The following is a 17,720-nucleotide window of genomic DNA, read 5'->3' as shown; positions in this document are numbered from 1 at the left end:
AAACAACATTGGAGTCACTTTATGAACTACAAAACCACTTATAATTTAGACCAGTGCTACTCAAAATATTCTGATGCTGACATGCAAACTGTCACCTGTCCACCACAATGTGAACAGTGCAGGAATTGAGGGTAAACAATTATAAACTTTTTTTTAAGATTTATTTATTTATTTTAGAGAGACAGAGCACAAGTGGGAGGGACAGAGGGAGACAGAGAGAGAATCTCAAGCAGACTCCCCGCTGAGCATGGAGGCCGATGTGGGGCTCAACATGGGGCTCAATCTCACAACCCTGAGATCACGACCTAAGTGAAAACCAAGAGTCAGATGCTTAACTGAGTGCACCACCCAGGCACCCCAACAATTACAAACATTTATAGCAATTTGATATCACTGAGCTGTCCAAGAAGCATTTCATGTTTCTGGTAATTTATCTCTTATTGTATTTATAAAAGTATTGGTCTACCATGGATTAAAATTTTTTTTAATGACCAAAAAGTTGGACCTTCATCATGGATGGTTTGAGAACCACTGGTCTATGTTCAGTTACTTAAACCTGACTGCATACCAAGGTTCTCCAGGGCACTTCCTTTTTTTTTTTTTTAAGATTTTATTTATTTATTTGACAGAGAGAGAGACAGCAAGAGAGGGAACACAAGCAGGGGGAGTGGGAAAGGGAGTAGCAGGCTTCCCGCCGAGCAGGGAGCCCGATGCTGGCTCGATCCCAGGACCCTGGGATCGTGACCTGAGCCGAAGACAGACACTTAACCGACTGAGCCACCCAGGCGCCCTCTCCAGGGGACTTCTTAAAAAGCATAGGATGTTTAGTGATTGGGGTCTAGAGCTCTGTATATTAAAAAAAATCTCCAGGTTACTTGATGAATATCGAGTTTGGAACATCTTTTATATGGTATCTGTTTTAACTGCTGCATCTAATTATATCAAGACTTGTAAGTTCTTGGTGATTCCAGTAGAATATAAGCGCCATGTACACAGTGATGCTGTCTTCACTGCGATGTCTTCAGCACCTAGACTGATAGCTGATACATACTAAGTCATCAAAAATATTGGTTGAATAAATCAATAAGTAAATGCATACCTTAGGTCCTCAACTAGATTGTAAGAAAATTTAAAACAAGGGTCATGTCTTTTGTTTTGTGGCCTTTAACATATTTCTTTATATAGAAAAAAAACTCATTTTGTTTACACGTATAAGTATATAAGCTTCCCTTAATAACAGCAAATTAATTTCTCAACACCCCAACATTGCAGCCCCAAGTACCACTGCTGATCTTCCCAAATTAACAGATAATATGATTTTTTTGCGGACAAATATATCTAGGAATCCCCAGGCATTTACTTGTATCTCTGAATCAGTTTGGTCAATCTCACCATTGCTATAGAGGAAAATTTGACCACAACTACACAAGACCAGAGGGGTCCACAGCCCATGGCACAGCTGCTCCTTGTTTGGGAAGGTAGCTGCTCTTGCTGTAATTTGGTTGTTGATTTACTCTGTGACACATTTTATCTTTACATAAACACCCAAAGTCCTTTTAATGTCTTTGTGCCTTTTCCCATGCCATATCTCATGGCTGGAATACCATTCAGTTCGTACTCACTGAACAAACTCTTCTACTTCTGAACAAACTCTTCTACCTCTGATTCAGCTGAGAAACAACTAGCTCTTCGTCAAAGCTAATTGCTCTGCTGGGGCGCCTGGGTGGCTCAGTCGTTCAGCGTCTGCCTTCGGCTCAGGTCATGATCCCAGGGTCCTGGGATCGAGCCCCGCATCGGGCTCCCTGCCCGGCGGGAAGTCTGCTTCTCCCTCTCCCACTCCCCCTGCTTGTGTTCCCTCTCTAGCTGTCTCTCTCTCTCTCTGTCAAATAAATAAATAAAATCTTAAAAAAAAAAAAGCTAATTGCTCTGCACCCTGTTTTCCTACCATAGTTCGCCATTGCAAACCTCTGCTGCATTTCAGTTTCCCTGTTATGCATTAAAGCTTCAGTCTACATTCTTCTTCCTTCCTCCCCTACTGAGCTCCTCCTGGGCTCAGAGCATATCTCATTCATTTCTGTGTTGCCTTATCTGAGTGCCAGCTTCAGAGCAGACACTCCAGAGATACTGTATAAATGTGTGAATCCCTATGGCCATTTTTTATCTATTGAGCATCAGATTTAGGGAAGTTAGAATAGAAGAGAATAAAGACTCTCTGGCATTCAGATGCTATGCCTCCCATGGAGAAATCAGGAAAGGATGATTTTTTTCCTCTCAGAATTGAATGGCCCGCCCCTTCAGTGAGCCTTGCTTTTAAGGGGCCCCTGAGTAAGAACCTGCAATCTCTGTCCTTGTAAGGCTATTAATTAAATTAGTTTTGGTGCCTCCGGAAACGTGTCTTTCCTGCCTGTCTCCTTTGTTTTATCCACACACAAATACAAGCAGCCAATACTGTGCTGCTGAACTTAGTTTGTCTCTTCAATTTTCAATAAAACAGACACATTTTCTTTATATTCTTTTATTATTTTATATTCTTTATATCCCTGCCATCTCGACAATCTTGACATCGCTCCCCTTATTTTGGCAAGATAATGGATTTTTTAAAAGTAACACTACTAATAAAAGTTCATTATTGATATTCCCTTCATCACTTGCATTATAAACCATTCTGGTCAGTTTTTTGTTCCTATTATCAAGGAGGATTTCTTTTTGTTCCTTCGGTCCATAAAAACAGGCAGATTTCGTCTGCAATGTGCTTGTATGTCCGGTTCACCTTGCACTAAGGGTGTAGCCCCTCTGGAGTCCCAGCTTCACATAGGATCGCCTCTTCATTTCCCATCTTGTAGGGAGTAGGATTCGTCTTTGGTCCACCAGTCCTGTAATAGCAGCAAAACAGAAACTCAGGGTCTCCAGGGTGAACAGTTGAAAGCCTCCAGGTGAAAGCCAGTTGGTGAAAACTTATCTCTACGAATTCCCTCTTCTACTTCATTTTTAACCCCTATTTCTTCTTTTGGAGAAAGTGGTGGAATTGGGAAAGGGTCACAGGGATTGGGGGACAATGAGATCCAGGGTCCTCAAGCCAGTTGGGATCTCCCCAGCTTCAGAGTCACCAAAAACTCCTATTTCTTAGTTTCTTGCCTGCTCAGGAGAGAATTTACATGGATTAGTATTTATTTTCCATAATTTTTATTTGTGTTCAGTGGGTGATATTTGCGGTATCTACATAGTGTCATGCTGGTAGACCCTGAAGTCTAAGCACGTTTTCTTAGTGCACCACTTTAGGTAATTTGAACAGATAATTTGAATGGTGTTCTACCTTCCTGGTATGGAAGAGGGAAAAATACTTAAGAACAGGATATATATTTATATTTTAAGGAATTATTTAGCCTTAACAGTAATTACAAAAGAAATAAGAAAATGGTACCAGAGGGTAATAAGTTTTAAATTTGAGAATTAAAAAAAAAAATTTTGAGAATAGACACACTTTAATAAATAAATAAATAAATAAATAAATAAATAAATAAATAAATAAAGGTTAGGGAAAAGAATCTCCTTTTCATGTAGGTGATCAAAATCTTTCATAAAGGTCCCTTCTTTTGGTGTTTCTTTTGGCATTTCTGTTCAAATGTGGTTTGAATTTGTCATATACATGAATTGCTATAATTTTTTTTATCTCTCTTTACTCTTTATCAGACTTTCTCTTTCTGGTGCCCACAGTCTTATTTTTTTCAAATCTTCTATTTCCCTTTAGTTGATTCTGCTTAAAATTAGTTTCTCAATCTGTTCCCTTCTCTGTGCCTGTCGTTCTCCTTCCAATTTCTCCTTCTCACTCTCAGACACATTAGACAGACATCTTGCTCACAGACTTATTCTTTCCCTCACCTGACCTCCAACATTTTTGTACTACTCTTTTTCTTGATGAAAAAACAATTTTTATAGAAATGTTTTTTCTCTTCTCAATTAAAAAAAAAACGGGCACCATATGAAGAATCTTGGAAACGTGGTGGAAAAAAAGAATGATTAAAACCTTCCTGAATAATAGTTGTTTTTAAAATGGAGGATGCCTGATAAAATCAAAGATCTCTCTGGTTTTACCAAAATGGGTGAAATCAATAGTATTCTCCATGTGATTTCAATGTGAAGGTGATAGAAACAAAGATCTAAAGCAATAGTCGTGAGAAAAGAGTTCATGGAGCAGAATCAATTTTTATTGCTAACAGTCATGTAAACTGAAATGGCTACAGGCTTCTGAGAGGATCTAAAAGCATGTGGATCAATATAAGAGCCAAATGTGAAAATGGCAGGGCCTGTGTCTTTGGTCTCCTTAAGAGTAAATGCATTTCCAAGAGTAAAATGTCATTTTATTAAAAAAAAAAAAGGGGGGGTGGTGGAGTGTTCTGTATGACCATTCACATGTTCATGGTACTTTGCGTGTCATCACCTGGATTAACACATTTAATCCTCACAACCACCCTCTAAGGTAAGTTCTTTTCCTCGCCATTTCCAGGTGGGGAATGTGTTAGGGTCACGCAGCTGATGGGTGGAGGCACCAGTATTCAAGCACAGGGAGCCTGACTCCGTTCTGCTCTCCTGACCAACTTGCTGCCTCAACCTTAAATCCGAGGAGGAAGAGTAACTAGCATCATATCATGTGTGATGACAGTGATCCTTTTGTGCCCTTTCAAAGGAACTTTCCAGGAGAGGCCATTGTCTCTGATGAGCACTGGATGTTATACATAACTAATGAATCATTGAACACTACATCAAAAACTAATGATGTAGTAAACAGTGGCTAGCTGAACATAATAAAAAATAATAATAAAAAAAAGAAAATGAAAATAAACCAAAAAATATATAATACATATATAAAAATATTGTATATAAAATAAAAATTACAAATAATAATAAAGGAATTGAAAAAAAGTAAACAAACAAAAAAAAACAAAGGAACTTTTCATAGATGCCATAGTCAAGCTTAAATGGATTTTAGAGAAAATGTTGCCAATCCTCATTTCATAGACAAGGAAGATAATTCTCAAAGAACAGAAAGAATTAGCTCAAGAATGACATTTGTCTTTGTGGGATTATAACCCCAGATCACGCTGATGGAGACCTACTCTTATGTTCTCTGTTCTTTCCCACAACTTATCTTCCCAAATGATTTCTCACAATGCTAGGTGAGTCACACTGAGAATTCATTGAATAAAGGTACTGTGGATTCAGAAGTCCTTAACTAACGCATGGATATGTTGCCTTGAGGGAATAGAACAATAGTCGTTTTCCTTTGGATTTGCAGTTTCATCAGAAGACTTCTCTAGAGATCTTCCAAGAGGAAGAAGCAGAGGAGTACACTCTGGGCCCACTCTGCCCCTTTCACTCACACATTTCCTGCCTTGGTAAAAAATATATACATAGTTGCTCTCTCAGGGAACAGATTACTTATGTTACAAAATTGTTCTTGAGCATTCAGAACACCATACTTCGGAGAATGGTAGCATCTTAAGTGCAGGCATTGTACAGTTCGCTGTTTACGTCAAAGAGATTTTTGTTGCTGCTGATTCCAGTACCTATACAGGTGAAAGCGCAGCCTATTCAGTCTCTCTTCATGACAGCATGGGGAGCTGAAGCATTCATGTTCAGAGAAAACTTTGAAATGAGCCCACAGAGAATTCCCTCCAAGGACACTGCAAATTTAAGGTGGGCACAGAAAGTTACAAAACAGGTGACATAAATACAGTGATTGTCCCTGGCATCCTCGTACTTCCCAGACCCTGCTGCGCCTCCAGAGCTGTCTTTTCTCCTATTGTGGCTGATGACTATCACCATATGCTTAATAAAAACCAATACTCTCAGAAGGAGAACTGCTTGCTGTAGATTTGAGGCGCTTTCTTTGGGCTTTTTGTATTTAAAAAAAAAAAAAAGGCATTTCCTGATAAACGAAATGCCTTGATGAACAATTCTGACATGTACAAAGGAAAGTTTCATTATAGTCAAGAGCACAATGGGGAGATTCTACTTTACTGTATCTGCATTAAGGAACTTGCAATTTAGCATGCCATGCTCACTTTCTTTGAACCACTGAAGTGGAATAATTTACATAGTGAGCAAAGGACTAGCTTAAACAGTGCTCTCCTTAGGAACTATGAACACGAACACTACAAAAACAACACATATTGACTTTGTGTGTGTGTGTGTGGATTTCAGTAGAGTAAGATTCCTTCAAAGATTGAAAATGTGATTGAATTGTTAACCTCACTCTACTCCTCAGATGCATGTGGATTATTTTCTGCTACTAGAAAATTGTGAAAAAGTCTTAAATTACTGTAATTTGGCACTCATCTTTCATAGTCATTCTTCAGGCAGAACGGGGCCGCAGGCAAGGGGGCTTCCGTTGGAGAGTAGCATGGGCTAAGACAGCCAGGCTTGGGCGCTGAGCCCTGTGTTTGTGGGTCTCTTGACAGCTACCCCTGAGGAGTTGTGAAATTATCCTCAACTCTTCCCAGTTTAAACAGAAAAAGCCTGCTTTTAAATCTGCCCCGTTGCTGATTTCAGATTTTTTGATCAGCTAGGGCAGGATTTTTCAGTGTTCTTTATTGCTCAATTTGTTGATATAGTGAAGTAGAAAGAGAGAAGGTCCCAGGAGAATAATTCCATGAGAAATTGCTCATATCCCTATAAATGTATATACAACTTTTTCTAATAGTTTAAAATCACTTCTTACTTTAGTTTTGTTTAGGTACAAATCTACAGTTTAGTCTTCATCCTGTAGCTGGCATGCTTAGGGCAATCAAAGGACTCCACTGGAAAGCAGAGTACAAATTAAGACATTTAGAGACAAGAAATGTTATTATTTGTGTATGTGTGTGTGATAGTAGTAAAGATCAATAGTTTGCCTTTGATAAGATCCCAGTCTCGCTATAGAGTTTTCTTAATGTATAATTTTATCTTCTATTATTCCTCTTTGTTTTCCTTCATTTAAAAAATGTTCGGGCGCCTGGGTGGCTCAGTTGGTTAAGCGACTGCCTTCGGCTCAGGTCATGATCCTGGAGTCCCGGGATCAAGTCCCGCATTGGGCTCCCTGCTCAGCAGGGTGTCTGCTTCTCCTTCTAACCCTCCCCCCCTCTCATGCTCTCTCTCTATCTCATTCTCTCTCTCAAATAAATAAATAAAATCTTTAAAAAAAAATGTTCAATTTCCTCCTTTGTAGTGAGTCATTGACTATAAACTATTACCTTCTTTTATTATAAGTTATTAGACATATTCTTTAAATGGCAATAGATTAAAAAACCTCTACATATGTAATTAAAATGCTGCTGCATAATCAAGATTCTGAAGATTTTTATTTCCAACATAAGGCACACATTGAATAATTTGAAAAGTCTTGGTCTAAAATTCATATAACTATAGCTTTGGGCTCACAACCCATGGTTTTAGAAACTTTCTGCACTGCTCTGCTTTCTTTTCACAATCTCTAGCCACTCCCTTCTTCATCAAGCTGACCTTTTATTTTAATGTTTTTTCTAGAGGGAACTTGCTATAATAGATCAATCTATTGTTGGACATGCTTTCAGATGACAATTCTGCAGTCTTGGTATACTTTATGTTGTTACTTAATTGAATAAGAATAGTCAGTTTAACAAGGCATTTTCTATATTACTTCATTTCAATCTGGTAAGACCAGGATGATTCATCACCAAGATTTTAGGTAAATATTGAACTAAGGAGACAGGAGGAGGGTAAAGGAGGTATGGGTTCTGGTTTTGCCAAGATGGTGAAATAATACAAGTTTCAGGCTCTGTCCTCCAAAATGAATCCCGGGGGAATTGCAGAAGCAAAAGGGAAGTATGGTTTTAAGGAGCTATCAAAGGAGAACCCCCACCCCTCACCTTCCCCAGTCCTCCTCCCAAGTAGAAGACCGTCTGAGAACTGGTTTGCACAGGACAGTTGGATAGTAGCAGCTGGGGCAGAGCAAAGCCAGAGGCAGCAAATGGAGGAATGGGTTACAACAGTGGTTCTCAAATATAGTCCTCAGACCAGTAGCATTGTTATTACGTCAGAACTTATTAGAAATACAAATTCCTGGCTAATCCCAGACCTGCTGAATCAGAAACTTAAGGCAGGACCCAGCAATCTATGTTATATAAGCTGTTCTGATAATTCTGATATATGCTAAAGTTTAAGAAGAGAAAGGGTTTTTAAGTCTCACTTGCCTTTTTCTTGCTTTGCCCTGGAACAGTCATGACCAGCAAGCATTTCTAAGGATACCTGCCTCTCTCCAGCAGCTCAGTGAAGCTTAACAGTGCTGTTGCTAGTGGGCGGATTATTACAGCAGTGCAAACAAAAAAAATCCTGCTTGGGCAGAAAGTTACTAACCTAAGTGTAGACTGACCAGCTGTTCTCCAGCATTTATTTCTCCACTAAAGCCCTCAGGTTACAGCCTAGGGAATAGAGTGTACCCGCCTTTGTTGATTCACCTCAGGCTTTAAAGAAACACTGATTAGTCAAGTAGCTGCCTGCTGGAGGGTCAGCCAAAAAGTCACCAAAGATTCTGTGGAGACTGGGATACTATACCCTGAGGGCTTTTCTCTGCCTCCCCAACTAACCTGGACCGATTCCAATCAGTGTTTAATCTGTGCCATTAAACATTAACCAGACAGAATAGCTGATACCCCCAAGAGGACATGGGTTCATCAGACATGAGAATGAGACCTGACTTCTGGAGCGTGACGCTATCAAGATGGCGAAAGAGGTCATTCCTGACTTTGTTCCCCCTCACAAGAAGAACAGCTGACAACTCTTCATGGACAAGACACTACTGAGGAATTCCTAGAACACTGGGGATTGGGCTGCAGCACCCCTTGCACCACAGAGACCAAGGCCGACTGCATTAGAAGGCTAAGAGGAGCAGCTACACAGGGACCACATTGCCCTTCCCCCAAGCCAGCACAGCCACACGCGGAGAGATCTCTACTGAGCCTCTGGTTGGTTCCTTCAGTGGGAAAAGAGAGCCTAGGGGGACAACAAGCAACCCCAGCATTGTGGGTAACTTGGTGGGACCCCTGCTCTGGTCTCCCCCCAGAGGGATTGCCGGGGAATCTGTGGGGCTTAACCACTGGAAATTTAACTGACAGAGAACAAAACTCTAAGAAGGATGAATCCAGGATTCTGAAGCCTGAAAATCACATATTCTTTATCTTATAAAAAAGAAAAACAAAATTACAAATACAAAATCAGATACAAAAATGAATGCTTAGGATGACAGAAGAAATCACAATAAAATACACATTTAAAAAAAACTGACAAATATCACAAACATCACTAAATCTAGAAAAAGGACTTTTATTATTTACTAGCTGACATAACCTTAGAAAACTATCTTCCTTTTTTTGTTTTGTTTTGTTTTATTCTTTTTGCTCACCTCTTCATCTTCCAATAATTGTATTTTACTTTTTTAAGTAGGTTCCATGCCCAGCATGGAGCCCAGTGCAGGGCTTGAACTCATGACCCTGAGATCAAGACCTGAGCTGAGATCAAGAGTCGGACCCTTAGCCAACTGAACCACTCAGGTGTCCCCAAAATTGTATTATCAAAGATAATTACAGTTTAAAAAAAGGAAATAGGGATGCCTGGGTGGCTCAGATGGTTAAGCATCTGCCTTCAGCTCAGGTCATGATCTCCAGGTCCTGGAATCGAGCCCCCGTCAGGCTCCTGGCTCAACGGGGAGTCTGCTTCTCCCTCTCCCTCTCCTCCTGCTTGTGCTCTCTCTGTTTCTCTCTCTCTCTCTCTCTCAAATAAATAAATTAATCTTTTTAAAAAAGGAAATATATTTTAGTTTTTCTAATAATATGATTGATCAAATTTTGTTTTTATTATTGATATCTGAATGGATAAAATATACAGCTTCACACACTGATGTGTTTTTAATACTGCTATAGTTTTTCTGCTTTGTGCAGATCACAGGACATCTGGTCAATCCTATTTTGCATGATTTGTATCAAAAAGGAAAAATTTTATGTTGCATTTGAAATTTTGTGTATTTTCAATTTTTATTATATTCCTAAAAGGAGAGAACTTTCATTTTGAGTAGGGGTCAATGAGAAACAACTTCTCTTACAGTTTTCCATATCTGATGATTGGAATCATTTTCTACATATCATTTTCTGGCTTTGTGCATTCCTTCATATTCCCATTGCTGGCCACTATAGAACATTTTCATATTACAATGTGACCTGTTTGATGTCATGATGCAGGATGAATTGACACAGTGTACTATTCCTAGAAGCTATTTTTACACAAGTGCGGCTAGTAATCACTTAACCATACTCAGAAGTTGCAGCAAGTCATATATATTGGAATGGAAATGCAGTGGAAAGATACAGCAGTCTTATTGACTGCATGTAGGTATCTTACTTTTGCATATGTACAAAAATATACAACCATTTGCTAGTGAGAGTCCATGACTCTCAAGCTTTGTAGTGTAATAGGGTTCTCCAGAGAAACAGAACCAATAGGAAATACATATGGTTATAGATACAGATATATAGAGACATTTGTTTTAAGGAATTGGCTCACTTATAGTGGAGGTTGGCAAATCCATAATCTACAGAGTAGCCTTAAGACCCAGGGGAGAGCTGGTGTTGTAGTTCTAGTCCAAAGAGAGTCTGCTGACAGAATTCCATCTTCCTACAGAGAGGTCAGTATTTTTCTAACAAGAACTTCAACTGTTTGGATGAGGTTCACTCACATTGTGGCCTACTTTATTCAGAGTCTACTGATTTAAGTGTTAATTTCATCTAAAAAATTACCTTCACAGAAACATCTAGATTAATGTTTGACCAAATATCTGGGTACCATGGCCTACCAGGTTGACACATTAAATTAACTGTTACCATGGTGACTCTTCCTTTACACCTAAGTTCAGCTACCTCTGAAAAAGATTAATAAACAGAACAGTATATGTAACCTGAAGCGAAGTACTGGAACAGAGGGACCTAGTGATTTAGGATGTTCATCCATATCATATTCTTCTCTCCTTTCAGGCAAGTAAGAGGGATACACTTTTCCACCTTTGCAGTTAAGCAGGACCATGTGACTAGTACTGGGTCACTTTTTTATGAATCAAAGTTATGATTTATCATTTCTGCGTGAAGCTTTTAATTACCAATACAAGATTCTCCAGAACTCTTTCTTCCTTTTGTGTTGGCCAAATAGGTTGCATATTCCAGATTGTTCCACTTGATGGTGGAACCTGCAACCATTTGGATTCCTGAGATACTACATGAGTTGCCCTGAAGCATCGCCTGGATGTATAGTGGACTTTGCATGAGTTAAACCACTGAGTTTAGGAGATTTTTTTGTTTCCACATCATAATCTATCCCAACAAGTGCTTGAACCAATGAATTAAACATGCTATATTTAACGAGATAAGGAATGATATTAGCAATGTGAAACACAACTAGAATCATAAAGAATAACCAAGTGGAAGTATTAGGTATGAAAAATTATTTGAAATATGGAACCTAATATATAAGATGAATAATTTGATGGATGCACCTAAAGATGAATTTAGATGAATTGGAAAATCACATTGGGAGATCCTCCAGAGTCATCAGGAAATAATAAAGAGTTTAAAAATATAAAAAGGAAAGCTAAAGAGATATGAAGGATAGGAATAGAAAACATAATGGAAGGTTCAGAAAAAAAAAAGTAAAAATGAAGGGAAGAAAATATTTGAAGAAATAATGGAAATGAATTTCCCAGTATTAAAAAAGTAAGTTTCAGATAAAATGTGTTCATAAAGCATCAAGAAAAGATACAAAGAAAAAAATCCACACATGGAAATGTTGTAGAGAAAATTTAGGAATATCAGAAACAAAGACAGAATACTATATAATTTTAAAGGAGTACCTACAAAGGAAAAAACTGTAACTTTGAACTTTTCACTAGTAATACTAGAAGAAAGAAGACAATGGAGTAATATTTTTAAAGTATGAAAGGAAATGAACTTTGATTTATAATTTTATGTCCAGCCAAATTACCATTCAGAGGAGGATATAAAATGAAAATAGTCATTTAAAAAAAACACAAAAAACAAAACATCTCAGAAGGGTTGTCACACAAAGATCAATATTAAGAGCACTTTTGAGAGAGAAACAATTTTATGAGATGAGGCAAGACAGATGTGAAGTAAGGGTGACCAATTATCAAATATCTAAGAAAAGGTTATTTTTGTTAAAAAAAAAACAAAAACTAGGATTAATGGAAAGAAAATAAAAACATAGTCCATCATTGATTCCAAACTTAAATTCTAGCCATCATCAATAGGATGAGAGGAAGGAGAAGACCACATGGACCCAATAGTGCCATTGTACTTTACTTGTGAAGTATAAGGTATCAATATCCATATTTAGAGGGTTAATATTAAGTTAGGATTACGACAGTTCTACCTTCTCCCTCTACAATTTGTTTTTAACCTGTTGCTCTATTTATGTTTCTTAGGTCTAGAGTTTTTTATTTTTTATTTTATTTTATTTTATTTTTAAGATTTTATTTATTTATTTGACAGAGAGAGACAGCAAGAGAGGGAACACAAGCAGGGGGGGTGGGAGAGGGAAAGCAGGCTTCCTGCTGAGCAGGGAGCCCGATGTGGGGCTCGATCCCAGGACCCTGGGATCATGACCTGAGCCGAAGGCAGACGCTTGACTGAGCCACCCAGGCGCCCTGAGTTTTTTATTTTTTAAACAGAGAATGAATGAATCATAATGATGCCTATTTTCTCACTACTATTTCTGCAAGGCATGGCCTACTCTCTCTCTCTCTCTCTCTCTCTGACATACACAAGTAATGAGGCATATTACTTTCATTTTCTTATCTGGAGGTTTTTAACCATGATTGGATTGGATTAAATTCAGTCTCATGTCCCCAGAGTTAAAACTTTTAGACTTACTTCATTTCTTCTTGTCTCATTGACTGTGTTTATTTTTCATTTAATTTTTGTTGCTAATGCAACAAGACACCATGAAAGCCAGAATGAATATATGTACTTCTTGAGTGAAAATATTCTAACTAGAGTAGTGAATACAAACCTAGCACAGGAACACATACAACTACCCTAGATACTACTCTTACTACTAAAATTAAAGATGAATAACATTTTATAATTTATATCTACATATTCATATAAACATAAAATAAGTAAACATAAATATATCAAATTATACTATCATATGAAAGATCATTATTGCTATTTTATAGATAGGGAAATTGTAGTTCAGAGTGTTTAATTTCCTAAGAGTAGAATAAGAATGTAAGACTTGCTGATTTTGTTTGATTCTCCTTATAATACAGCATGATGTGATTTCATACAACGTAAATTGTATGTTTTTACTAGTTCTGCACCTTTCAAGCCAAACTCAGTCAATCTTTAACATTCAATTTTCAGTTTAAACCGATTTCTCTGTGATATTTGTGAACAGATACACATATACACAGAAGTTCACAGCACACCTTCTGCCTGAATACATGCTCAGAAGATGAAGAAAATGTATAATTTTTCCTAATACTTGATTATTTCTTCTCACAGTGAAGACTATAACTTATCAAGTGACTATTTTATGCCAAACACTGTATACACTAAAGAATTCCATAATGCTAATATTAGAAAGTATCTACATTCTAGATTTGAGGCTCCATGAAATTAGATTCATTATGTTGCTTAACGTCTCAGAACTAGTAAATGGCAGGGCTAGGATTCAAATCCATATCGACACTAAATCCTGTGTGTTTAATAACTTGGCCCTGCAGCTTGCTGAACATAAACATAAAAGTTCCAAGGATTAATTTTGTGAGTTAGTTCAGAGACCAGGTACTCAATAGGTAACATATAGAAGAGTCTATGTTGAGCCTGTTCTTAACATTGACAGATCTAGGGCAAGCCTCCAGATGGAGGCCCTCAGGAGGAGAAAGTCATGGAAGGGACCCAGGCAACCCCTGAAATAGACTTGGAGACATTCATACAGGGAATTTCAGGTGCTGGGTACCTAGACTGTGGTGGCAAGAGGGGTGGCAGGCTTCAGGTAGCCTGTCCCCTGGGCCCCATGGACTCCTTGCCTTGTAGAGAAAGGTGCAGCCAGAGAAGGGCCCGAGGGGTACCTAGCTCCAGTTGCTAGGATAATAGTGGTACATGGTAAGTATTTAACTGCCAAATATCCACCCAATGAAAGGAAATTAGATTTCTTATACCAAATGAAAAGGCAACTAAATGGGACCTAGAGTGTCTTAACTTGAAGAAATCTTATGTGGAAATTAGTCAGTCAGAGATTGGACATTGTCCTTATACAAATAATCATTAAGACAAGTGAATTAAGGGGCGCCTGGGTGGCTCAGTTGGTTAAGCGACTGCCTTCGGCTCAGGTCATGATCCTGGAGTCCCGGGATCGAGTCCCGCATCGGGCTCCCTGCTCGGCGGGGAGTCTGCTTCTCCCTCTGACCCTCCCCCATCTCATGCTCTCTCTCTCTCTCTCTCATTCTCTCTCTCAAATAAATAAATAAATAAAAATCTTTAAAAAAAAAAAAAGACAAGTGAATTAAGTTTATTAGTAATGAAAGAGTTGTGGATTTAAAGCAATGATAATGTAATTTTCATCTTTCAAATTAACAAGGTCTCCTTTAAAATAAGACCAAGCTAAATGCTGGTGAGATGGAAATGAGGCTACCCCTCAAATGTGAAATTAGTGGTAGCATTATCTGTCATCAACTTTTTTTGGAAAGAGATTTGGGAATTTGAACAAAATATCTCAAAATTTCCCTATTGTTTGGTCCAATAATTTTACTTATTGAATCTAGCCTAAGAAAATAATCTGGAATGCCTAAAACCATAATATGTGTACATATGTACATGACAGTATTGTATATAATGATTTAAAATGGAAGTAGTCTAGTAAGTTTAACAATTAGGGAGTAGATATATAGGATTTAGTATATATATCTAATTGACTATTAGGTACTACTAGAATATGACTTACAGGGGTGCCTGGGTGGCTCAATCCTGTTAAGCGCCTGACTCTTGATCTCAGCTCAGGTCTTGATTTCAGGGTTGTGAGTTCAAGTCCCATATTGGACTCCACACTGCACCCCCCCCAAAAAAGAATATGACTTACAAAAGTTTTTGATAGCATAAGGAAAATTTTGCATTCTAAAATTAAATTTCAAAAGCAATTATAGCATTTTTGCGTACAAAATATTATATTCACTCCATAAAGATACGTCTAGATAAAAGGCTAGAAGCAATTACACTAAAGTCAGAAATAAAGAGGTAATGATTAAAATAAATCCTATAATTAGTAGTCATTGAGGCAGTTGGGAGTCTTTAAGTCTGTGTTTTCCACTGGTAAGTCTCCATAAAATGAAGAACATTTTGAGATTGTGATTTTGTGAACAACTGCAAAAAATGTGTGTGTTGTTGAACATTCAAGCCACTTTAAGCAGTAAGGATAATATTCCATTGATTTGTATAGAATGGTGTTTTTAAGAGCAATTAATGGAGATTAATCATTGTTTTTTGCCTATTTTGACTGCAATAAGGAAAAAGGGTTTCCATTGATGTCATAGATAAAAGGCTACTCGTTATTTTTATTCATGTAATAGCATCCTTACGGCCATTTGTGAAAATCCATGTCCTTTGTGTGCCAAAAAATATATATATATTTTTTGGAAAAGCTGTTGTCTTTAGTACTGTTTCACTATTTTATTCAACAAATCTTAACAGAGCACACACAATATTCCAGGATTGTATTAAGTACCTGTAATAAAAGAGAATACAAACAGAAATCGTCTATATATTTTGGAATTCTTTAGAATTGATGGACCTAATGTAAACATTCCTAATAAGCTCTACATTCATATTTAGTTGTTCCTCAAAAATGCTTAAAAGAGGGCGCTGGGGTGGCTCAATTGGTTAAATGTCTGCCTTCGGCTCAGGTCATGATCCCAGGGTCCTGGGATCAAGCCCCACATCAGGCTCCCTGCTCAGCTGTGGTCTACTTCTCCCTCTCCCTCTCCCCCTCCCCCGCCCCCCCTTAAAATAAATACATAATTTTTTTTTTTTTTAATGCTTAAGAGTGTCCTATCTTTTGAGAAGAAAAGATAACCAGGTCAAAACCACAGAGGCATCATGGAGGCCAGAGAGAGGTAGTTTTGGTTGCCTTACTCCAAGGCAATGGCTGAAGTATCCACGAACTGGGCTGCAGAGAGACTGCTTGTGATAGCAATGAACTGGCTATTAAAAAAAGACAGAAAACTTTGATTCATTGCAGAGTTTGTAAGTGACCTTCACTGTGATCTTCTTTAGCCTATTTGAGTACCTCCATAAATCAAATCTGAAAGAGTGGTTATTTCTCATTGAGTCGATTCTTAACATTCAGTGTAATCTCCAAACGGAAAGCCTGAATGACTGCAAATGTATTCTGCACTATGATCAGATGCGCTAAGAATTTGATACCATTGAGTTATCAAAAGTGAATAACTTAACGTTCATTTCTTTAATGTGTTACGTCACCTAACAATGAAGAGGAGAGCAGGCCTCATTTTTAATTTCTAATTATTTTTAAAAATGTTTGATCAAATGAGGAAAACATACTTGACTTTTTTTTCTGGTATTGATATGTTCTGAACAAGCAGTTATAAATCAAATGCTAGTTGACTCCAGAGGAGGCCTACAGATCTTTTCCCGGCAAGGTTGAACAATAAATTAAATTCAGATTCTTGGCAGTTGTATGTTAAATACATTTACTCAGCACTACTGCACCACACAGCTGTGATTGTAGAAGCAGGTATGCTACTTGAAAAGAATCTCTACATTATGATATTTAAGGAGTGTCACAAAATATGACAGTTGATTTTGAAATAAAGTTAGCCTCATCATCACTGTCTCTTCGAGCTCACCAACAACATTGACAAAAAACAAATAGAAAACAAACGAAAAGAAAACCTCTCTGCTTTTTCCTTATTGACTTCTTAAAGAATAACGAGGAAATAAATTATGTGCCTGGTATCTTATAACAGTTACTTGGTAAAGAGTCATAATACTTTATTAACAACTAGATGATGCAGAATGAAAAAAATACCTATTACACACACACACACATACACACACAAATAGAGCTTGATGATGAACACATTTTATTAATTGAACCGACATTTTAAAACTCCAGGTATTCATCTAACTTCCTCCACTTCATCTTTCTTTTTTTGTTTACATAATAAACATTTATCTGCTACTTAAAAGAGATTTTTTTTAAGCAAGGAAGGGGGAGGGGCAAGGGGAAAGAGAAAGAGAGAATCTTAAGCAGGCTTCACACCCAGCACAGAGCCTGATGTCTAACTCCGTCTCACAACCCTGGGATCACGACCCGAGCCATAATCAAGAGTCAGATGCTTAACTGACTCAGCCACCCAGGTGCCCCAAATAAGATATTTTTTAAAACAGTGCTGGCAGTCAATTTTCATCAGTCAAGTTCTTTGTCTTCTTTACCAATTTTCCTAAAAAAACATTTATGTTTTGGTCTACATTTGACTTCTTTTTTTTTTTTTTTAAAGATTTTATTTATTTATTTGAGAGAGAACACATGAGAGGGGGGAGGGTCAGAGGGAGAAGCAGACTCCCTGCCGAGCAGGGAGCCCGATGCGGGACTCGATCCCGGGACTCCAGGATCATGACCTGAGC

This window comes from Leptonychotes weddellii, chromosome 7 (genome assembly GCF_054177405.1).
Source record: "Leptonychotes weddellii isolate Sample4059 chromosome 7, ASM5417740v2, whole genome shotgun sequence".
Taxonomy (NCBI): domain Eukaryota; kingdom Metazoa; phylum Chordata; class Mammalia; order Carnivora; family Phocidae; genus Leptonychotes; species Leptonychotes weddellii.
This window is presented reverse-complemented; position numbering follows the sequence as displayed.